Source organism: Eublepharis macularius, chromosome 3 (genome assembly GCF_028583425.1).
Source record: "Eublepharis macularius isolate TG4126 chromosome 3, MPM_Emac_v1.0, whole genome shotgun sequence".
Classification (NCBI taxonomy): domain Eukaryota; kingdom Metazoa; phylum Chordata; class Lepidosauria; order Squamata; family Eublepharidae; genus Eublepharis; species Eublepharis macularius.
Window position 1 is genome coordinate 6,936,683 of NC_072792.1, and position 25,723 is coordinate 6,962,405.

Sequence of the window (25,723 nt, forward strand, 5' to 3'; positions counted from 1 at the left end):
CTGCTTGTTAGCCTTCGTCCTCCTTCCCCTGGAACAGTTAGTGGGCCACATTTGAAGTTCTCCATGTGGAGCCATTTTCGGGCCCTTCTGAATGACCCCATGTGGTGTGGTGCCATTTCTGCATTGGCCTGGTACGCAGGGGCAAAGACCTGAAGCTCCTGTCATCAACGGTCCTGAACAGGCACCTGAAGATGCACCACTCGAGTCTGTGGTCTCTGTCCTCACCCAGCGAAACATCCGGTGGGGGGGGAAAGAGGGTTACCAGCTCTTCTGAGCAGGGATTAGTGGGAGGGTCACTGGAATCCACCACAAGCAAGAAGCTTTGCCCAGATGAGGCTGCTGGTGGTGGGAGTGGAACGGTCAGGCAGGCCGCCCTTGTGGAGGTTGTTCCCTTGGGGTCAGGGACAGTACCACTGGAAAGGGTGAGGTCGAAGGCTCAGTAGGCAGGCATTCGCGTCATGGCAGAGATGATTGCCTTACAAGGATTACCCCTATCCGTTGTGGAGGGTGTGGGCTTCCGCAGGCGGCTTCAGCATTTCACCCTATGTTTCTCCATGCTGTCACAGTGCACTGTTGGCTGTCGAGTCCTGCCTGCCCTCTACCAGTGCATGCGAGACATGGTGCTCAGGGAGCTGTTGGCCCCAAAGGCTGTATCATACACTTCACGGCAGACCTCTGGAGCAGCTGCCATCACGGCTACTTTGGCATCACTGTCCACTGGTGGCAATCAGAGGACCTCCACCGCCCCAGGCCAACAACTGGCCCCTGGAAACAGGTGCCATGCTTGACACCGGGCTACAGGGCAGTTCTTCTCCAGGCCCGGGGGATGGACAATGTTCATACTGGGAAGAACATCGCCACAATGATAAAGGCGTCACTGAGGGGGTGGACGGCCAGGGGCGGAAGGGTTTCTCCGTGGCTTCAGGGTGACAGATGCGGGAAGCAACATGTTGGCAGCCCCGAAAGAGGCATCCCTCCCGGGCCTGGTGTGCATGGCACACGAGCTGTACCTGGTGATGAGGGATGTTGTCAGGCTAGGGAGCAAGCCGAGGTACAGCTGGGACAAGGGAATGTTGTGGATGCGCAAACTGCTGCACAGCTGCCGGCGCATCACTTCCCACTTCTCCTGCAGCATCAACTCTTCCCGTGAGCTGCTCCAGAGGCAGGGGGAGAGGGGGGACCCCAAGCACCACCTCTATCAGGACCAGCCCACCCACTGGAATTCCACCTATGACATGATAAGTCGTCTGGTGGAGCAGAAGGGCCCGTTGCAGGACATCCTGTCATCCACGGATGTTCTGAGGAAGGGAGAGGAGCTCAGCCTCAGCTCCGTGGAATGCGGAGTCCTTGCCCAGATGTCCCAGATGCTGAAACCCTTTAAGGAGGCCACAGAGCTCTTGTGTTCATACAAGGCCAGCCTGAGTCAGGTCATTCCCCTGATCCACGGGCTTGAACAGTTCCTGGCCAAGGAGCTCGAGCACAAGCAAGAGCTGCTCCCCAGGGTCTGGGACTTTGTGAGGAGGATGCAGGCATGCGTGGCTGAACGCTTGAATTCCCCGGCGCCATGAGGTGCTGTATCAAATGGCCTCCCTCTATGACCCCCGTATCAAGGGCAACATCGCCATGCCAGGAGGGTGGGGGGTGAGATGCAGTGCTGGAAAAAGGAGTTCCGCAGAGCAGTGCTCCGTTTCCAGGCAGAGAAGGCAGGATGGAGGGAACTGTTCAGGGGCGATGGGCAGGCTGTGGAGAAGGAGGAGGTGCAGAGGAGGTGGGAAGAGAGCCTCAGCAGGAGAGACCCACCCAAACGGGCCCACTCGATCTTTGAGCCTCGTCGGTGGGCTGTGTGGTTGGCTGCAGCACAGAGTGCACATCTCTCACAGTGAAGGACTCAGCGGGGGCCATGGTGCGAGAGTACCTTGCGGAGCCCACCGAGCCCCCCCCATTCCAACCCCTTGGAGTATTGGGTGAGTAAATCTGCCATGTGGCCAGACCTGTCCATCGTGGCAACCACCATCCTGTCCTGCCCTCGAACCAGCATGCAGAGCAAGCAAGTGTTCTCCCACCTGGGAGACCTCCTCTGTCCCCGCCATGCTCGTCTGCACCCAGACCTGGTGGACATGTTGACCTTCATTAAGATCAACCTCAACCTTCTGGGATATCCCTCCGTGGGTCCTTGACCTAGCTGGGCTCTGAGCCACCCCGTCTACTGTGGTTCTAGACCAAGCCTCTCTGCAGCATGTTCAAGATCTCTGGCCCGCTGACTGGCTCCATGGCCAAAGCTACTTACTGATATCACCTGTCCCGCAGCGGCTTTTGTGAGTGGTTGGGTACTGCTCTATACCCTCTCAGTTGTCGGGGCCGCTTCCAAGGTCCGGTGCCAAACTCTGTGGGTTTCTCGGCTCATGGCTCACAAATGAAAGGGTTTTCCCAGTCCTGCGCCTCGATGCAGCCGGTATCCCTTTGTCCTCCTCTCCCTGACAAGTTCCCCATCCCTTTTTCAACCTCTCCCTCTCCAGAACCGCTCAGATGCCTCCCAACCTCTCCTGTCCTGCCCATCCCATCCTTTCCGCAAAGGCAGGAAGGTGTGTCATGTTAGCTGCTGCCGCTGTCCCACAACTCAGTGGGTTTCTCGGTTCATGGCTCGCAAATGAAGGGGTCTTCCTGGTCCTGCTCCGCAATGCAGCTGGTAACCCTTTGTCCTCATCTCCCTGACAAGTTTCTGGTCCCTCCTTCAACCTCTCTCTCCTTGGATGGTGCCAAAATGAACCTTCCCCATGACTTGTCCTGCCCATCATGTCCTCTTCCTGACAAGTTCCTGGTCCCTCTTGCAACCTTGCCCTCTCTGGATGGAACTACTACAATGCTTCCTGACAACTTCTCCTGCCCATCCCGACCTTTCCCCGAAGGCGGGAAGGTGGGTCATGTCTGCAGCCACCTCTTTTTGGCATGATGGGCAGCTCAAAAGCTGTTGCAGATACGATTGTACCATGTGGTGCCCCCTATCCATGACACCTGCTGTCCCCTCTGAGCAGGAGGGAATGGGTCCCATGACTCCTGTCCTTTCCACAAAGGCAGGAAGGTGGGTGATGCTGGCGGCAGCCTACACTACTTATTAGTAGTGCCTGTACTGCCTGCTCAGGTAAGTGGTGTGGAACTTCTCTAGCCCCCCTCAGTTCTCAGGGCTGCTGGTCCCTCTTTCAACCTCTCCCTGTCCGGAACCACTCCGACCTTTCCCAATGACCTCTCCTGTCCTGTTCATCCCATCCTTTCCACGAAGGCAGGAAGGTGCGTCTTGTCTGCAGCCGTTGCTTTTGGGCACGAAGGACACCTCAGCTGCTGTCACATATATGGTTGTACAGCACAGTGCCTCCTATCCATGGGCACCTGCTGTCACCTCTGAGCAGGGGGGAATGGATCCTGGCTATGACTCCTGTCCTTTCCGTGAAGGCAGGAAGGTGGCTCATGTCAGCGACAGCCTCTGCTTCAACACAGGAGGGGCAGACAAGTGTCTCTCTAGCAGCAGTCTGTGCATTCCTTCAAGGTGTGTCCCATCACCCGGGGTGCTTAGTTTGGGCTGACCATCCTCCCGGCTCCACCGTATCTGGCTGGAGGGACCCACAACAGCATTAGCCTTCACTGCAATGCCATCTACTGAAGGGTGCTGAATAGACTGCCACATCCATGATGGCAAGCTGGTGGGTGATGCTGGGGGCAGCCCACAGCTCCCCACATGGGCACCTATCTGTCTACCCACAATCCCCTTTCCTAGGGGCACTGATGCCTCTCCCATGACGGGGGGAAGGCATCCTCCTCCGCCTCAACGGCCAGCTCGTGAGCCTCTGCTTCTACATGTTAGGGGCGGGCCCCACCTCCCACCCTTGATTCTTTCCTTCCAACTTTCTAATGATGGGATAACCGAGATATTTATACAATCCACCTGTCTCTCTAATATCCCTGACAAGTAGAGAGCTCACACTCAGGGAGGTACAGTAAGGAGTGGAGTTAACACACCTTCCATTTTTAAAATTAGTCAGTTAATTTTATAGGTGAAATACTCAAACATATCATGTTTGATATCAATAAAGTACAACGTCCCAATCACAAAATACATTCAGCATATCATTATATAAAGTCAAGTCCCATTTTCTTGTAGTCCAAGATATGAATGGCCAGGTAGCCCACCACGGAGCATATGCAGTCAACGGACTGTTTGTTAATGAACACCACTTGTTCCTCTGCAGGTGAGAAGAACACAGGCGGCAATTCCAAGCTGATGGCTACGAGCTTCGCTGGCCCCATCACTTTCAGCTCATTTCGAGAATCTCTTCTTCCGGCCAATTTCTCTACAAATAACCACAATAATTTTTTACTTCGAGGCATTCCTTTTGTGTAGTATACTGGAATAAAAGGCTTTGAACTTACAGTTTTTCACAATAAATCGTCTCTAAATATCCGTCTCCAGTTTTGTCAATATCAGTGGGGTGAGGCACTTCCCGCTGCAACCGGTACACGGTACACAGTATCTATTTCTCCTGTCAATCCAATACAGGTATTCCATGTAGCCATGCATACCTCTGTCCTATACACCTATCCCATACAGCTATGCACCTGTCTATTGAGAAACCTATCTATCCCATGTACCTAACCGCGTGAGGTGTGGACAACAGCATTGGCCCCTATGCCATGAAGTCCCAATCTGGTGGTGTCTCTGACCCACAAGGGTGTGTGTTTGTGTGTGCAAGGCCTCCACGTATGCCACCATGTCTTGCTGGAGGATGTTCTTGGCTGACTGTTGCCGGGTCAATTGGTTATGTGGTGGCCGCCAGCATCACCCACTTTTCAGCCTTGTGGTGGAAAGTAGCCTCTGGGAGGTCTGGCGGGTGGGCACATGGGGGGTGCCACCGGCGAGTGGCCAACCCCCGCCCCCTAGAGGGGAGGTGGCCCACCACCACCTCCCTGAGCCCGCCAGGCTCGGCGGCCACCGACATGACCCACATTAATGCCTTGGCTGAAAGTAGCCTCTGGGAGTCCTGGTGGGCAGGCACATGGGGGGTGCCACTGGCGAATGGCCACACACCCCATCCCCTAGAGGGGAGGTGGCCCACCACTGCCTCCCTGAGCCTGCCAGGCCCAGCAGCTGCCGACATAACCCACTTTAATGCCTTGGCAGAGAGTAGCCTCTGGGAGGCCTGGTGAGTGGGCACATGGGGGTGCTGTCGGCGAGCGGCCAAACCCACCACTCCCTAGAGGGGAGGTGGCCCACCTTCAAGTCCACCACTTGTACATGGGGCCAAACTCAACTGGTTGCTCCAATTGTATCGAATGGGAGTTTCCTGGGGGCGTCATATTTGGGAATGTGTAACTCCAAGATCCGTATTGCAGTCTTGACCAAACGTGGCTGGAGGAGAGCCTGCTGAACACTCACTGTGAATATGGGCTCTCTGAGTCCGAAGAGGGCTGTTCTGGCTCCAACGAACAACGAACATGTTAGTTAACGGGACATGTTCGTTACTGTTTGTCTGTTCATGTTTGTCGACGGCAACGAACAATGAACAGCATGTTCATTCCCCCCCCCCATTCGTGCCCATGTCTAAATTTGACCCCATTTTAGAGCCATCTAAGCTTGTAGCCTTCACTACCTCCCCTGGCCACGAATTCCACAATTTAATTACTCATTGAGTAAAAAAAAAGTATTTCCTTTTTTCCTGTCCTGTACTCATTGCCCATTCACTTCATTGGGTCCCCCAATAGCTAGTATTATGGGAGACAGAGAAAAAGTTCTTTCTATCCACTTTCACCACCATATTCATAATTTTATAAATGTCTCTCATGTCCCTCCCTCAGTCATATCTTTTCTAAACTGAAAAGCCTCAGACTCTTTAGCTTCCTTATGGGGGTTGTGGGCCAGTTCGGAAGAGCTGTGACCTCGTTTTTAAAGGAGGTGAATTTTCCAAACTGGTGGAGCACATGTTCAAACACCACCAATTTTGAATTCACTCATTCTCTAATTGCAGTCTTGTTTACCTGAGCAAGGGGATTGATTCAGAATTTAACACACAAGCTTCTTCCTGCCTGCTTCTCAGCGATTTAACTATAACATACCTTGGTACTTTACTGTATCCTAAACTGCAACTGTTTTTGTCCAATACAACTAATAGAACTCAGTATTCATTTTAAACGTGTCACGTACTTTCTAGCTTCACCTGTCTGCTCTTGTGCTGTAGTTCAGGACCAGTAAGCTAGCCAGACAGAATGACATGCAAGACACGTTGATCATTGTAGAAGATGACATTTTAGGGAGGAAAAACCTCCCTCTGTTCTTTTGGATTAGGTCAGTGCCAGATGCAGGATATCTGAACAAGATGCTGTATTGACAGTTGGCTTCATATGAGAGGCCTTAAATTGTCAACAAATGACTGATGATACTAGAGTATATTTTGGGAGGACACAGATTGTCAGTCTGGCATTTCCTTAGGTTCCCAAAAGTAGCAGTCCAGTAAACAGAATCCATGTTCAGAGTCTGGAATAGTTCATTGTGCAGCCCTTTCACACTCAAAGGAACATCTAGAGTGTTATCATACTCTTCAAAATGGGTCTCTCTCATGTTTTCTCCCCAGCAACTTGGTTGACTGTCCACTTTCAGCTTTGTTTCCAGCAACATTTGACACATTTGTCTAAGGCAGAATGAAATCCAGGATGGATTCTGAAGCACCAGGCAGTGGGAACATCCCTTGGAAATGAGTGGGAGTGACTCTTAAACACATCCAGTTTGTGGAATGTCCCATTCATTTAAATGGGACGTATGAAAGACACAGCTTCCTGGTGTGCTCAAGAAGTCTAGATTATAAATTCACATCATAGCAAAAGGATGAGGCTGATATTGTCTCATTTGCATTTTGTAGACCCAAATTTTATAGATTGCAGAAATGGAAAGAGCAGGGCATTGGAGGAAGACGCTGTGCTGTGGCCATATTCCTCTCTCTCTCTCTCTTGTTTTGCTGATCCATTGAGGTGTTTCACACAGAACCAAACCCCTCCCCAGTGGAATGAAGTGGACACTCTCTTCTCTCTGCCTTCCGTCACTTGCCTGCAGAAGAAGTCCCTTATGATGAAAGTTCTTTAGATGCCACCACAAGCAGTTTTTCTTAACAATTTGAAATGGAAATAGGGGCTGACCTAATAGCAGGCACTTTACTAGTTTCTTATAAAGACTAAAGATCAAAGAAGAAACAAGCTTCTAATGTTTCATGCCTAAACAGTCTATAGCAGATGAAGGCTGTTTTGCAGGGAACAGATTGGGTTACCAAGTAAATGCTGATTGATTGAGGCACCAATCTGAATATTAGCACTAATAGGAGAATGCAACCATGCTTTAATTAACAGAGGGTGAAAGAACAGGATGAAACGGCATTGCGCAAATTGCGTTGTAACAAAATGTCTGATGAAAGGATTATGTAAAAGAAAAAGGCATATCCAATTAGACTGGAAGCACAATCAACCAATACAACTGAGCAATCAAAGAACTCTGACTTTGCCCCCATAGGACTGAACAATTCCTTCTGCTCCATCCCAATTAGGATCAGTTCCACCTTGGTCCAGAGGTTTCACTTTGACAATCTCCCATCACATTTTGAAGAACCGTGAGGAACGGATCCCAATGATTAAAGAGAGAACATTCTCCCCATTTTCTGGGACATAGGGGAGGATGCAACTCGCATGCATGCATAATTCCAGAAACTCAAGAACTGGGATCATAGGAAAAGTAAACCTAAGTGTTGCAATATGAAAACCACAGCAACAGCAACAGTACAACACACACGCCTTTCCATGCTGAAAGATGATCAAGATTTTGATATCAATATTGTTGTTTTCTGACTCAGATCATGCTACCATGTGCCTTTTTCAGCCTTTTTCTGAACACACAGATGTGCTTTTCTTAGGATTTCTGACTCTCAGGTAATAGATGTGTGCATCTATGAGACTTTAAAGAATCTCCCCCTCTCTACCAGTGTCTGCAGACTCCATGGACAATAACGGTAGTTTTTTGAGAGGAGAAAACAAAAGTCAATCAATCAATCGATTCATTGATTGGAAAACAAAAGTGTGAAATTGTCCCATAGTGTTCACTGGTTCTCCCACAGATGGGGAATTAAAAAAAAAATTATTTGTGAGCAATATTAATGAATAATAATAACAATAACAGTAATAACACATTATAAAGAACATGAATATGAAGGACTAATTGTAACAATGACGATTACCAGTAGTGTTCTGTAACAGACGTACTTGAATCAGTGAGAATTTATATAATCACATCGTATAGAAAATGGGTGGCCAGTAAAATATTTAAAATACTCTAGATTTGACTACTTAATAAACTAGAATGGAGCTGTAATTCGAAGGCATTTTTTATAGATTTTCTGCTTAGATTTTCCAAAGAATTCAAAAAAGATAGTCATCTGTTTGTACAATTGGTTGCTTATGAAGGGTTGTTAATAAATTAAAGCTGGAAAGAGATTTTGTCCAAGAGCAAGAGATTCCAAATCTTAAGATATCATTTTCTAATAAAAGTTTTTTTAAAAAAATCTTTTCCCAAAATGCTGCAACTAGGAATTTAGCAGCCACGAAAAGCAATGAAATGACCTCCAATCTTATTTGGAATATTGTACAGTTTAGGGATCTTGCCCCTTTGCTTTAAAGACCTGGAATTGTTTCTTTTTCTCAATCTGAACTTCCTAGAATTCAGTGCCATCCTAAACACGCTTTCCTGGGATTAAGTCCCATTGAATAGACCTGAGTTGTCAGGTCTTGCCAGGTAATTCCCCCAAGCACTTCACTGCACAATAAAGTTACTTTATTGAAGAAGAATACCAGTACCAAGATGGTCAGACAGAATCATTGGCTGAAGTGACTCAATGTAGCAAAGCAAGGTTAATTATAGGACTAAGTCCCCGCCCCCGCCCCCGGTGGGAAAGAAAGTCCATTGGGATTTTGGCGCACTGAGCCAGGGAGCCAGGGAAGAGGGGAGAAGGGAAAGGAGGAACTCTGCTCAGTCTCTTAGGCGGTTGCTGCAGTCTCTGCTGAAATGTCAAGGCTACGTTTTCAGGCCTGCCAGGAAATTGTAACCCAAACACCTGCAAGATAAGCAGCTAGCAACCAGTCAGCAAAACATGTTCCCTCTGCATGTTCTCAGAGGTACACTACACACTGCAGCAAGGAATCCATAACACATGACAGATATGCTGGAGTCGTATCTGACACTGAGAAGGTTTCTGAGCAGACCTGCATAGGATTGCTCTCATTGCTCCACAGGTGGAATGAAGAGGCAAACACAAGCTTTGAAACTAAAGAGCCACTTTATTAATATAACATCGACCACTAAATATGGCAAGGGCCAACTAGCAGAACAGGTCAAGCCATGGGGTCACCCTTGGACCACTGCCTTGACCTGTCTGGGTGAGCTCCACAGCCCCGGGTGGGAGCCATCCATGTAATGGCTTTACCCTGGTCATCCAGGCAAGATGGATCCCCCTTCAAGCTCCTAAAGCCTCAGCCATACAGCATGAGGGAAGGACTTGCACATGGGGTTCACTGCAAGTCCTCCAGGTGGTGGTAGCTGTCACAAGCATACCATCCGCTCCTGGTAGACCCCATTTCCCCACCAATAGGGAAGTGCCAAAGGATTGCTCACTGGCCTGCTCCCTATCCCCAAACTCTTCTGCCAGTGACCTACAAAACAACGCACCACCATAGCCAATTACCTCAAATCTCTGCCTGCAGTGCAAGGTTTGCAAAAAAACATCTATTCCCAAGGTACTGTCCCTGGTTCAAGCCACTGTTCAGCAGCCAGGAGTGCCGCATTATCACCAAAATTCTTCTGTGCTCTTATAATCACTGCTATTCTTTCTTGTTAATTCAGTCTCTTCAGACTACGAACCAGGTAAGCAAATCATAGAGACTGAGGGCCAAACTACAAGTGACGAATGGCACAGGTTGGACACTTGTCAGCTTCCCTCAAGTTTTGATGGGAAACGTAGGCAGCTTGGCAGAACGTTGGACAAATGACAGTTGAAAAGTCCATTGGACAGCAGTCAGAGAGCCAAGCTGCAAGACCAGGACGCCTACATTTCCCATCAAAACTTGAGGGAAGCTCACAAGTGTCCAACCTGTGTAGGGTTGTCACTTGTAGCTTGGCCCTAAGTTCTACCCCAACTGTAATTCCAATCTCACATTTACAAACTAGAAGGACGTATTTTCTAAATGGATAACAAACCAAATAAATGTGGAGAGTAGACTGCCCTGGTGTGGCGATAGGGTTGTCATATGCCCAGTGCAAGCAGGGGAACCCCTGCCAGTGCTCCCCAATGGGGTGGCAGAAGGGGAAATGGGGGGGCAGCATTGTGTAATGCTGCAACATCACTTCTGGCAGGGTACGCAGAAGTAACATTGCTGTGACAAGTGCCTCTCTAGGAATTTCCCCAGTCTGTATGGTTTTTACCATAGACATTTGGGGGAACCCTAAAGCATCACTTGATGTGGTAATGTCACTTCTGGTTACACAGCTCAAAGTGGTGTTGCAGAATCATAGGACCCCATTCCTGCTTATCTCCATCCCCAAGACCTCCTGTCCTTTTCAGGAAAAGATACATTCATAAGCCCTTGGCTGGCAACACTTTCTAGTGAGGTGACTGCCTCAAAGTATGTGAGAGGGGGGCCTGGTACTACCCAGAGGCCTTTTGCTTGTCTTGAAGTTCCTAGTACGAGAAGAGAGGACAGTGTCACTGTCTAGTTAGATGCTGTCCTGGGATGGCTGTGGCTCCGCCTGCCGCTCCGCAGACGAGCAGCCACCCCAAGCCCACCCCACTCGACCCACTCGCCATGGGTACATACTGGGCGGAGGAGGTGTCTCGCCACCCAAAGCAGCACCCGGAGCTGGGCAGGTGACCAGTGACCCTGAGAATGGCAACCTTGCCCCTCCAGCATGCGGCTGCGAGCCCATCCCGCCCAGCCGGCTGCACGAATGGCCGCATCTGGGCTTGAGGAGCCTGCTGCATGGGCAGGCCCGCCCTCTGGGTCACAGCAGCGAGGGGTGGTTCACCCAGGGCTGAGTGGGCCCAGGCCAACCCGGCAGGGGAGAGGGGACAACCGGGAAAGGCGGGGACTAGGTCCAATCAGGAGCAAAGGCAGGGGTCGGTCCACGGGCTATGGTGACAACTGGCCCAAGTGTTGGGTATCACAATGGGGGTGGGAATGTGGGAGGTAGGGTGGGGCTGGCAGTAGGGGATATAAGGAGGGATCCAGACCCCGGCCAGGGAGGAGAGAAAGCTGAGCTCTGTCCCTGAAGTCCAGGGTAGACTCAGCGGGGACCTGGTGGAGATCCTAGGAGCTTGTGCCTACTCCGAAGGGGACCCTTTCTGAGGCCAGTGGGGAAACCCTTGCTCTCCACTGGCAGCTGATAAGCTACCCAGAGGCACCAACTAGGCAGTGGCCAGTTAGGCTAGAAGGCAGGACCCGTTGGTAGTGTGGTCAGTATGACCACTTCCATGTCGACCACACCCACGGACCCGTCGGGATGTGAGAGATGCGTTAGGGTGTTTTATTTTGTTGTTCACCTACCTTTACTGTTCTCTTTATTCTACAAAGTTTTGAACACCAGTTATTACTAAATCTTTTACATACATTTGCTTATTAGTCTGGCAGGGTCCTCACACCTCATTCAGTCACATATGAAGTAAAACCTACTAGGAAAGAGTGGACTAAAGCAGTCAGTTGGGTGCTCTGAGCCCTTCCAAGGAGACCCGTACCAGAGTGGTGGCAGCCTACAGAGAGCTTCCCTGCCTGCTATGACACAGGGCAATAAAGGTATGGTTTTCAAACACTTGACATGAGTTATGAGACCATGATAATATGAGACCAGAGAAGTCTGTCTGCCTGCCTTATCTATAAATTAGCATTTTTGAGAGTCTTGTATGTGTGTTATATGCCATCAAGTTGCCTCCGACCTATGGCAACCCTATGAAAGAAAGATCTCCAAAATGTCCTATCATTAACAGACTTGCTCAGATATTGCAAACTGGAGGTGGTGGATTCTTTTACTGTCAAGCCATCTCATTTTAGGTCTTCCTCTTTTCCTACTGCCTTCCACTTTCCCTAGCATTACTGACTTTTCCAGAGAATCTGGTCTTCTCATGATGTGACCAAAGGACAATAGCCTCAGTTTTGTCATTTTAGCTTCCAGGGAGAATTCAGGCTTGATTTGATCTGGTACCCACTTTTTTTTTTGCTGTCCATGGTATCCACAAAATTCTCTTCCAGCACCACATTTCAAATGAATCAATTTTCTTCCTATCAGCTTCCTTCACTGTCCAACTTTCCCATCCATACATCGTAATGGGGAATGCCATAGTTTGGATTATCTTGATCTTGGTTCCTAGAGAGACATTTTTATCTCTAAGGATCTTCTCTAGCTCCCTCACGGCTGCTCTTCCAAGTATCAATCTTCTTCTGATTTCTTCATTACAGTTTCCCTTTTGGTTGATGATTGAGTCAAGGGTCTTACCAATAAAAAATAATGAAAATTTATTTAAAGGAGTTACCCTATTTAAAATTTATATCTTTAGTTTAGTGAGCATATACCCAGCCCATAGCCATTAACAACAACAGCTTCTGTATCATTTTACTATTTGTTAGCTTTTCCAACAAGAAATGCCATTTTTCAGAGCAGCCCATATAATTTACTTAGTAACAGTGACACCACCTAATCTTTGTCTAATAAAAGTTGTTTTGGAACTTAAGAAGATTATTTAGAGAACATGTGAGAATAGTATATGGATGCGGTCTCTTTTTTTTTAAAAATAAAAAGTTATATTTTCCCTTGATTCTAATTTATTATACTACATTTATTGCCTTGCGATGATTTTGGTCGGAGACTATTAGACTTCAGTCAGAATTATGAGAAGTTTTAAGCTGCCCAAGTTGATGTTATCTGTCTAGGAGGAAAGGGGATAATTAATGTAATGATTCTGGTTAGGATTTAAAATGCTTGGTGTGGAGTTAAAGGCCAAGAGATGCAATGTGTAGTCTTAGATCCAGAGGAGTTAGCCGTGTCAGTCTGTAGCTGCAAAATAGTAAAGAGACCAGTAGCCCCTTTAAGACTAACCAACTTTATTGTAGCATAAGCTTTTGAGAACCACAGCTCTCTTCATCAGAGGCATCGACAGCTTTCGAGAACCACAGCTCTCTTCATCAGATGCATTGACAGCTTTCGAGAACCACAGTTCTCTTCATCACATGCATCTGATGAAGAGAGCTGTGGTTCTTGAAGGCTTATGCTATAATAAAGTTGGTTAGTCTTAAAGGTGCTACTGGACTCTTTACTGATTTGTAGTCCGAAATGGTTAGGAATCCGGAAAGGGATCCTGCTTACACTAAGGACAAACATACTTGTGTCTATTGATATGCGGTGCCTGGAAAACTTATGGGGGTATATTTTTTCATAGTAATATATGACTCGACTACAGGAAAGCACCTGATTAAGAAAGCAGATCAATTCTTGAAATTTACTTTGGACTATAAGGAACAAAAGCTAATAATAAATAAGTAAATATATAAATCTCAACATACTGGCCTTTGGGGGAGAAAGAGATGAAAGTAAAAGAAAAGAATAATAGTGAAGAGAATGCAGCTGCTACCAAATAAAAAAGAAAAACTTTTTATGGCTGAGAAAACAAGGTTGTACCAGATGTTCTCTTTTCACTTACAAAAACCAGTCCTGGTCCATTAACACGCAAGAGTTGCTGATGGTCTGTTGTGGATTTTGATACCTAAAGAGTGCCCAAAACGATTTGTGCTGAACTAATATTCCAACTACACACATAATTTGTCATAAACCTTATTGCTCAGTTTGCAGATATTTTTATTTAGTTATTTACCCCCCATACATCTATTCTATTCTATTCTATTCTATTCTATTCTATTCTATTCTATTCTATTCTATTCTATTCTATTCTATTCTATTCTATTCTCAGGAACTAGACAAACCTTGCATATCACTCCATTTTGCAGCCACTCCATTGGCTTCCCATCAGTTACTGGGCTCAGTTCAGGTCTCATGAGTCATGACTATCATAGTCAAAGCCCTTCATGGTCTTCGCCTCTCATATCTATACGACCACCTCTCCCTCTATGTTCCATCATGGCAGCTTCGCTCATATGGATGGGTGGTATATGGATTCCGCCCTGCAGTTGGGCAAAATCAACAGCTGCCAGCACACGTGCTTTCTCTATGGTAGCCCCTGCACTTAATGGAACGGCCTGCCTGAGGAGGTCAGGAAAGCTCCCACTTTCCTGGCTTTCCACGAACTATGCAAAACTGGAATATTCAGGAGTGCTTTCTACCCAGATTATAGGGCTCTGTCGTAAGTAGAGGTGGGCACGATAAAAAAAAAATCCAAACTAGCCGTTCGTGGATCCGGGCCACCGCCGAACCCAGGTCACCGATTCTAACTGATCAAGTCCCGTTTCCGATCCGGAATCGGGAATCGGGGAGGCCAAAGCAGTAGGCGCTCCGCTGTTTCCAGCGATATAGGAATGGCGGTTGGTGGCAGTGGCCGCCAGGCCTGGTGGGCATGGGGAGGCGGCGATGAGCCGCCTCCCGTCAGGGAGGGAGGGGACGTTCACACACACACACACACACACACACACACACACACACACACACACACACACACACACACACACACACACACATAAAGCAGAGGGGGGAACAGGTTTTTAACCCGGCAACGAGCCACCTCCCCTCAGGGAGGGTACATTCACACCAGGGCCGGATCTACAGTTGCCAGCGCCCAGGGCAACCATAGTCAAGCTCTTGCATGCGAGCGCTCCTGGGTTGCCCCGCCCACGCAGCAAGCTGGCTGTCCCGGTGTGCTGTGGAGCCGGTGGCAGCGTGAGTGGCTCGGAGGCTGCCCGCGCCATTCACCTGCTCCACAAGACAAGGGGCGGCCGGCTTGCCCATGCACCCCTTGTCCTGGGGAAAGGCGAATGGTGCAGGCGGCCTCCCAGCTTCCCGCGCTACCTTTTGCCTTTCCCCAGGACAAGGGGTGGCCGGCTTTCCCGCACACCCCTTGTCCTGGGGAAAGGTGAACGCGCAGGCAGCCTCCCGCGCTGCCTTTTGCCTTTCCCTACGACAAGGGGCGGCCGGCTTGCCTGCGCGCCGCTTGCCCTGGGGAAAGACAAACGGTGCGGGCGGCCTCCCAGCCACCGGCACTGCCTTTTGCTTTTCCCGCAAGCCGGCTGCCCCTTGTCCTGCGGGAAAGGCAAAAGGCAGCGTGGGTGGCTGGGAGGCCGCCCGCGCCATTCAACTTGCCCCAGGCGCGCTCCTGGGGCTGGCAACTGCGCCCGGTGCCCCCTCTTTGGCGGCACTGGGGGCAGACTACCCCCCTGCCTCCCCTTCGATCTGGCCCTGATTCACACACACACACACACACACACACACACACACACACACACACACACACACACACACACACACACACACACACACACACACACACACACTTAGAGCCGAGGGGGGGAATCTATCCCTGCCTCTCCAAATAGAGAGAGAGAGAGACACCCCGTCAACATGTTTCAGCCAGTTTTTTTAAAAAAGCAGGGACAGAATCCTCTGTTCCTCCCCTCCCGATTTTAAACACAAGCAGCCAGTCTTAAAAAAGAACAGAACACCCCCTTCCCCCTCCCTCCCCTGGGTTGCTGCTCTGTGGTTGGAAGGAAGTCTGCTAATCAAGGAAAGCTGGGCTTCCATTCGGTTTTCTAGGGTGACAGAAGGAGGGCAAACACAGCTCAGGCATTCCCCTGGCTCTGTTGCTAGGGGAATAGATTATTGGAGCCTGAGTGTCTGGCTCTCCGATTAGATCACGATGGCCCCCCAATCAAGCCCCCCCCCGAACGCTGGATCGGTCACCGTGGATGGAACCAATTAGCTGAGTCCCAATGGTGCAAACACCATTATCGGGTTTTTTTTCACATCGTGAGTCCGATCATGCCCATCTCTAGTCGTAAGAAATAGCTCAGAGGGATGCTTTGATAGGGACAGAGACTATATGCTATGCTATTGGATATTGTCTGCTAATACAGGTATGTGCCGCTAGGGAGTTTCCATGTTGCTTAACATGCCATGTAAATTAGTTATGCATCTCTATTGCATCTCTATTTTTGACTTTATGCTTATTTTCAATTCTCTCCTACTGTACTCAGTACTGTACATGTTTCACTGAACGCCCTAACTGTTGCTCATTATTGTACTTGCTCAGTGAATGTTCTACCTGTTCATTGTATTGTATTTCAGTTGCAGTGTGTAATTCATCTTGTATCTCAGTGAGAAAGATGAACAATAAATACATAAAAATAAATAAATAAATAGCAGAAAGCAAGCACAAACACTATGGGCTCTACCTCTTGGCCCTTGTAACTGATGGAACTTTATATTTATTTATTTACTTCATTGATACCCTGTCTTTCCTCCCAGTGGGGACACAATAGAACTCACATCATTCTCTTTTGCTCTCCATTTTCTCCTAACAACCACCATGTGAAGTAGGTTAGGACAGCCTAAGTTCACCCTGCAAGCTTCGATGGCAAAGTGTATATTCGAACCTGAGTCTCTCAGATCCTAGTTTAACTACTTCAGTACAGTGTGTCATATAAGCCATCCTGCATATCTGCCATGCATGTATTCTGTGATATGTGCTGATCCTCTGAGGGTATGGGAAGTTTCTTATTGATGCTAAGCCAGTGGGTTATCTTACAAGTATTTACTTTCTCTTTCCCTGCTGCTTCGAGCAAGTGTCCTTGAAGGCCGGCTGCAGCTAGCTCGAATTGTATCCTTCTTGGGAACTGAGATGATTTCATTCTTTGCTCTGTCTAGTCTAAACTTATTTTCTCCCCTTCTGCCTCCCTACTCCTTCGCACCAGAACTTTAACGGTTACTGTCCTGAAGGAGGGAATCTTTCCTATAACTAACCCTACCAACCCCATTTACATCACTTCTGCCAATCCCATTGTCTGAGCACCTTGAACTTGATGGATCTCTAATAAAGTTACTTCAACCAATACACCTGTGTGATTGCTGTAGAGAACTTGGCGGATCTACCTGCCAGGGACTGTCACAGTGGCTCTCTCACTAGCTTTGTGGAAAACCACAAGGTTTGCCATTTTGAACAAGTGTTCTATGGCTCTGATGACCCTTTTATAGAAACTGCAGTGGAGGAAAGCTCCAAATTGAATCAGGAAATACCACAACTTAGAGAAAAGATACAGGAAACTATAAGTAATACTAGTTTTACAGAAAAAGAAGTCATCTTTGCATATAGAAATGGAAAAATAATTTTTAGAATTGAGGGAGCTGAAATTCAAAAAGTTTCAAAGGGATCTTAAGGACTATGAAAATAACAGGGTTTATGATTGTCGTCACATAAAGATAAAGTCCCCGAGAAGAAATCAGTATTCTTCAGTGCTACTGTTGATACTAGCTACGATAACAGTAGGACCAATCCAACACGACAGAACATCAGAAGACTCGCTGAATTCATCTCCCAACAGGAAAAAAATGAATAAATGCAAAAACAGAGAAAAGATGCAGAACAGATTATGCTTACACCCCTATATTGTTGTTGGGAACCCCTGGAGATGACAACGGGTGGACCCCTGTTCTGGTCGTTTCGCAGAGTGCTGCTCTGCAGTTCAGCCCATATTGAGATTCTGCAGGTGAGAGGGTTTCTAAGACATACAGATATATAGTTGCATCTGGTACTTGCTTTCTCCTTACTGTCTTCAGAAAGACATGATGTATTCAAGGCCAACTGATAAGCAGTATGTCTGGCAAATGTCCAAGATGCTTGTGCCAGGTTCCTAGTTTAAATACCTCACTCCTAAATGTAACAACAATAATAATATAGATAAATTGACATTAGAATGAAAAACAAGATCTTTAAGAGGAAAAGACTTCATATTGCCAAAAAGGAAAGTTCAGACCTGGGCTGTTTTCAACTGTCTTTAAAATAGTGCAAGACTTACCAAATGCTGGCAACTTCATAGTGCGATTTTTGATGTCTCCTGGATGTAGGCAGTTATGAGAGCACCATGGAAATGGCATGATGATGCCGTGACGTCAGAAATCATGCGATGGACCCACCAGCATTCAGTGAGTCTTGTGCTATTTTAAAGACAAGTGAAGACGTCCCTGATCTGTAACTGGGGCACAAGATGGAGGAACTGGGGCACACCACTAAACTCCTCGAGATGACAATATTCTGTGTTTACCACTACAGAGTCCGGGGGGCTCTTTCCTCCACCTCTGGACATATACCGGTTGCTCCTGCTAGCTGGCTGAGGCTGCTGTGTTCAGCTGGACGCACCAGATGTTTGAGCATCTGTGCTACTATTTCCTGGATGTCCCTCAAAGGCTTCTGGCAGCCACCTCAAGGACTTTTGTGTATCTCTTGCCTCTGGTGATCCCAGTGTGTCAGGTGACAACGAGTTGGTTTCCCCCCATGTCAGCTGTCTCACAGAATTCATTGGGAGCCATTAAGAACAGGATTAGCCCCTCTGTGCATATTGGCTCCCTCCCACACAACTCTGTTTCTTGCTATGGGTGAAATCCAGCCTGGAATCTGGCTTTATATAATACACTCTCATTGCTATAATGATCTTAGAGGATTAAGCTATCACCCCCTGAGATGTCAAACAAGCTGTAGCAGCAACACTTCAATTGTTTGTGGATCAGAAAGTCCATTTTTTTAAAAAAATGTGTGTACCATCTGGAAGAGAGGCATTATTTTCATTGTCTTCATATATATGGTGTGATCTCCATGACACTGAAGACTATGCCATAGTTCCTGATAAATGCTACAGCCCTGGCTGGCAACCACTATCTGTCTATTTTCACATTCATTTAGCCATTTTGCATGGGTGCATTTTTGTCTTCCAATGGCTTTGCGTACAGATGTAGGAAACTGATTGTCTTCAATTGGATTTTATTTTGCTTTTACATTTCACTGTGAGCAGCTTGAGGACCACCAGTGACAAACAACACAGCATATACATAGCATGCAAGTACACATGCCACAAACAAACAAACAAACAAACAAACAAACAAACAAACAAACAAACAAACAAACAAACAAACAAACAAACAAACAAACAAACAAACAAACAAACAAACAAACACCTCCCTTTATCACTCTGTGCCTCATTTTGAGTCTAGTAGTACAAAGAAAACAAGAGGAAATGGAAAAAGAGCTTTTTCCCTGCATGAAAAAATGACTTCGATTTGTAATATCCTATAGTGTTTAGATTTAAACATGGGAAGATTCATGAAGAAATAAAGTTGCCATAAAAATCATTAAAAATGAAAATACTAGAAACAAAATAAAAATGAAATGTTAGACCCAGGGGCTGATAAAACATCTCAAATAAAATGTTAAAACATTTTTCTTAGCTTTGACAGCTTGATTTCATTTTTACTTTGTGCAATTTTCTTTTTGTCTACAGGTACAGCTTGTGGGTCTTCTAACGGCCAGCAGTTTAAAACATCTACAAGAGTACACCCACCTAAAAGACATCATAAGCCATGCCCAGTTTCATAACAATTGGAGGAAGACTGGGTTTTCATAATCGGGCTTCTCTGCTATGCCCTGCCCTAGAATAACTCTTCTGTGGCATGGATCACCATCTTTTTTCTGATGTTTAATTTTGGTTCCCCAACAGTGCGTAATGGGAGTGCATGCTGTGCACAATCCCCCCACTATGTGCAGTTGTCATGTTGTGTGAATGGGGCAACCCATGTTTTTTTTCTGTGTGTGTCTATCTTGGTACGTCCAAATGCATTCTCTCAAAAATCTCAGGTGCAGTTCATATGGGCTGAAACTGTCCATGGAAAATGCCTGCATTACCCGGCTCGTGTAACATGTCAGCTACTTGTATTGCATGTATTGCTTGTGGGCTGTGCTCCCATTATATACAATAGGACAGCCAAAATGGAAGCTGGAAGAGGAAGCCCTAGCCTTAAATATTGCTTCTTACTGGGTATTATTCTGGACTGCTTTCCCATGGTATTCTCCAGCTGCTGAAGTTCGGCGAGCAAGGGAGGAGCAATGCACAGCCACGTTGAGCCTGCTGTTTGTGCTGTTTGTGAAGAATGTCCTTTAGGTTTACCTGAACAGAAAAAATGAAAGTTCCTTGCTTTAGAGCATTCCCAGTTCTGTACAGTGTGCCCCATACTTGAAACTTCTTGCTTTGCCACCAAAACTCATCCCAAGTATCTGCCATCCACTGTCTCATCTCTTTCATCTAGAGTTGCCCAGCAGAAGGATTGTGGGCCACGTTAGGCGGCACAACGCTATCTGTGGTGCTACGTCACTTCCAGTAAAACTTGGGAGGTGCAATAGGGTAATTCTAGGAATTGCCAGAAACTCTATGATAACTATAGATTCCTAGAGCTGTCCTATGTCACTTCGGGTTTTTCCCCCAGAAGTGACATAACACAACACACAATGCCACTAGTTCTTTAAAAAAAATTAAACAGTGAGATTTCACCAGACAGTTTGTTTCTCTCGTGGAAGACCGGTTTGCTTTGAACCGGTAGATGGAGAGTGCAAGAAAGTTTTGCTCCCCTTCCCCACATAATGTGGGGTCTCAGGGCACTTCACTGTCTTCTTCTTTCTTTGCGTGGCCAAATCAATTAGTTTCTTGCTTGATTCAGATTCTGACATTGAATTACAAATTTTGTTATGGTCCATTTTTTAACTTTTCTACATCTATATTTTGACAACTAGAAGAGGTCCCCCTGCTAGAACTCTGTGTTACAACTTCTGTGAACAGTGCAAGTGGTAACATTTCACATTGTCTCCTCTGCTCATTTTGTTTTGGATTAATCTGAGTATTTATTTCCCTAAAGGAATATTTTATTGCCATTGCGTTTTCCCATTGAAAGGTTTGCTTCTGAGTGAGCTTCATATTTCCACCATTAACAATCAAGGCTGAGACAAATGTTCTCCAGTGAATGTTTTTGGTACAAAAAACCTGGTCTTTCAAGGGGAAGGCATTATCTGGAATAGGACTACTTACGAGTAAGAAAGTGAGAGGGACTTAGCGGCAAGGAGTAAGGCTATACGAGAGGGGTAACTGTGGGATAACTCCACCAATTTTTATGGTGTCCTTTCCCCAAGGTAGCAGACAAGAATTGGTGCTTTTAAGGTCAAATAGTATTTTTATTTAAAGAGGAAAAACCAACATATACACAGGAGGCAATTAAAAATGGTTGATGGACTTAAATTACATCCTTTAGGCTCATCCTGCATTGGTCAGGGGGTTGGACTAGATGGTCTGTATGGCCCCTTCCAACTCTATGATTCTATGACTCTATGATGTGCGCACGCACGCACGCACGCACGCACGCACGCACGCACGCACGCACACACACACACACACACAGAGTCCTAGGAAGCTAGCCAGAAATTAAAAGAGGGAGGGAGGTGGGAAGTATATTTACCAATCTTGAAGAGTCGAGTAGTCTGCGGAGGAAGAGAGCTTCAAACGTCCAGTGTTCTCAGCCAGAGCGAGACTTAGAGAAGTGGCCCTAAAGGAACAGTGCTTGGATTAAGAAAACATGCACAATTTGGATGGGGCAAGAACCCTGGTTCTTATAGGGCAAACTGTGTCCTGAGGCTGGGGAGTCCACTCAGCCGTTGGAACAAAGACTTACAGTCTCTGGGAATTACAAAGGTTTGATTACTTTGATTACTTGCTGCCGGAGTGTGTGAAGGGAAATGCAAAGTCTCTCCTGCTACCTCACAAATGGGGCAGTTTGCTAATGAATCTCCTAGGAGCTGCATTGATGAATTTAGATCTGAAGATGCATATTCCCAGAGCCAAATCAAACTTATCAGTGCTGGTTGATTGATCTTCAGTCTTAGTGTGGGGATTCCATCATGGAAGGAGGGTATTGGAATGTGCTAAATGGGGTGACACAACAAAACCCCATCTTATCACAGCTCACACTTGTAGCTAGAAGGGCAGTAAATACAATCATCACCAGTCACTCTGCATTAGCATGAACATTCCTTTCATGCCTTAGTCTCCTGGGTGGGTCTTAGCAACGCTCTTGCCCAGCTGGCTGGAATTCCTCCTGCTGCAGGGGCCCTATGATTTTATATCATAGGCATGTATATTAAATATCATGGAGGCTGGGGCTGACTACTTATAAAGGTAAGTGTCAGAGTGTCAGTTTGCTAGTCAGTTCTCAAGCCATAGCTACGCCATGTTCTCATGTTATAATCTGTAGCTGTTTAGTTCTCTCCCTCCAGGCCCAGGTGCTGCCCAGGCCTCATATATCCATGGGAACGAAGAATTCTTATCAACCCGTTCTGGCCAACCTTGACGTCCTCGCCTTCCCAGGCCTTCTAGACAGGACTAAGGGGGGAGGCTGGGAATGGGTGTTTGAAGTGCTGTTACTTTCATTTTGCGTGTCATTCTCAACAAAGCTTTCGTTCAGCCAAGGCTTTCCTAGTCCTTGGATCATGGACACTTGTATCCTGAGCATTGTCTTTCAATAAACCTTTTGGAATCAAGAGACCTTGTGCTTCTTGCAGAAGGGGGGAGACGAACTCTAGATAACTGGGATTCCGTAGTCTGACAGTAAGGCTTTGAACAGTTTTCTGAAAGGACCAGAAAAACTGGCTCTTTTCTTTTTTTGTTTTTGTTTGCCATCCTAGTAGTCTGACAGTAAGGCTTTGAACAGTTTTCTGAAAGGACCAGAAAAACTGGCTCTTTTCTTTTTTTGTTTTTGTTTGCCATCCTAGTTTTGCCCCCCTTTTTTGGTCTTAAAAATCACCTTTCAGCGAATTGTGTCAACTCTTAGCTCATCAGATTTACTTATTGTTTGTTTGGCTATTAATGCCCTCTTTCTCCTTCATGTAGCTCTAAAGCAGCTTCCAACATACTCTTCTCCTCGATTTTATCCTTGCAAAAGCACTTTGAGGTGAGTTAGGCTTAGAAGCTGTGGCTGGCCCGAGGTCACCCAGCCTAGCTTCCATGGTAGAGTGGGCATTTGGACCTGGGTTTTCCACATCCTACTCTGGCATTGTAACCACTATGTAATGACACCACTGATGGAAATTAAACTTATTCAGAGTGAGGGCTATTGATGAAGCACTGTTTCACTGGCCTTCAGTGATGTCATCCTATAACTAGATTTGCTTGACTGCAGCTTTTCACACACACACACACACACACACACACACACACACACACACACACACACACACACACACCCTTTAAACCATTGTCTATATAGAAACAGTGACATCATAATTTAGCCAATGAGATTTGGCAAGATGATGACATCTCAAAAGGCAAATGGATCTATTTCCATATGAGGCTAATAGTTCAACTGCCCTCACTCTGCATTAGCTTCACTTGCTGGCAGTGATGTCATCAGGCAGCTCAAAAATGGATTGTCATGTGAACACCAGGAATGAGGCGAGGGTGTGCAGAGGCGAAGGCTTACTCTATAGTCCTCTCCTCATCAAGAAAACAACTGAAGAAAATCTGAAGGAAAAAATAATCAAATGGGGCACTTCTTGCAAGGGCAGGGGAAAAAAACAGTTAAAAGCACCACCAGCCCACATTTCATATCATCGACGTCTCAAGCAATTTCTGTTGACATTCTTTCCACAAATTGCCCTTGGTGCAAACCATTGAATTTGGAAACCTTATCAGAGAATATTCACATTATTACATATCAAGGTTTTTCTGGTACTTCCTTCATCATATTAATATTAATAAAGTACTGCAGCTGTTGGTTTTTTACTAGCAAAATAATTGCATTAATATTACTGTCAGAAAGCTCATCAACAATAATCTCATTTCAATTAATTTTTCATGATTTTTAATTACTTTGAACAATTGAGTAGACATGCAAGCTGCAAAAAACAACAGAAAAGAGAAGCTAGCTGTGCATAATCTTTTAATTCTTCTTAAGGAAAAAATGGGAATGTACAAAGTGGAGAATGATGATGCTTTCCTTGATGCTCAGGAGAGTCAGAGAGGGATCTTCGGGATTAGAACTGAAATACAGAGAATGAACCTCAAATTTGAAGTTGGGCCACTTATGCCACTAGCCCAGAGGATTATGCACTGTGAACCTTTGGTAAAATGAGGTATGGGTACTCCATGCAGAGGAAAATATGCAATATTTTCCTATTTTGCTTAGGACATACATCCCGAAAATAGTGGAAGGGGTAGAATAATAGAATCATAGAGTTGGAAGGGGCCACACAGACCATCTAATTCAACCTCCTGCCCAGTGCAGGATCAGCCTAAAGCATCTCTGACAAATATTCATCCAGCCTCTTCTTGAAAACTGCCATTGCTTCGGGTTGTACCCTCTGCTGCCAACTGGAACAGCTCCTTGCCCTCCTCCAAATGACTGCCTTTCAAATATTTAAAGAGAGCAATCATGTCCCCCCTCAACCTCCTCTTCTCCAAACTAAATATTCCCAAGGCCCTCAGCCTTTCCTCGTAGGGCTCAGTCTCCAGACCCCTGATTATGCTCGTCGCTTTCCTCTGCACCCTCTCGATTTTGTCCACATCCTTTTTGAAGTGAGGCCTCCAGAACTGCACACAATACTCCAGGTGCGGCCTGACCAAGGCAGTATAGAGAGGGGCTATGACCTCCTGCGATTTTGATGCTATGGCCCCTTTGACACAACCCAAGACTGAATTAGCCTTTTTTGCCACCGCATCACACTGACTGCTTATATTTACTTTACAGGCCACTCTTACCCCAAGATCCCTTTCACATATACTACTGCCCAGAAGTGTATCCCCCATCCAGTATTTGTGCTTCCCATTTTTGTGGCCCAGATGTAATACTGTGCACTTGTCTTTGTTGAATTGCTTCCTATTCACAGCTGCCCACTTCTCCAGAGTATTCAGGTCTTGTTGAATTTTAATTCTATCTTCTTGGGTGTTTGCTACTCCTCCCAATTTGGTATCATCAGCAAATTTAATGAGTAGCCCTTCCACTCCTTCATCCAGATCAGTGATAAAAATATTGAAAAGTACTGGGCCCAAAACCGAGCCCTGTGGCACCCCACTGGACACCTCCCTCCAATCTGATGAAACGCCGTTGACCACCACTCTTTGAGTGCATTCCTCTAACCAGTTCCCTATCCACCGAACTGTCTTATAGTCCAGTCCACAGTCTTCCAGTTTGCCCATCGGAATGTCATGGGGGACCTTATCAAAAGCTTTACTGAAATCCAGATAAATCACGTCAACAGAGTTCCCCCGATCCAGTAAGCTGGTCACTCGATCAAAGAAGGAAACTAGGTCCTTGTCCCATTAGCGAGACTCCCTCCCCTCCATGGTGGGATGGGGGGTCTTTCTTACTCCTTGCTAGTTCCAGTTATCGACCTTGCCAGTTCCTCTGATGCACTTGATTTTTTTCATTCGTTGAGGAGGTGCCGTTCCCATTCCTTCATGGCATGAGCTAGTTCCTCTCAAGTTGGATGCATCCCATATCTCTCAATGTGTGGCGTCTGGCCCCTGATAGGGTTTTCTGGCCCGGCTGCTCCCTCTAAGTCGCTTGATTCCTGGGATCCCATCTCATCCTTGACAGAGTAATCCACCAAAGCATATCTGTTATCAGGGGTTAATCCAC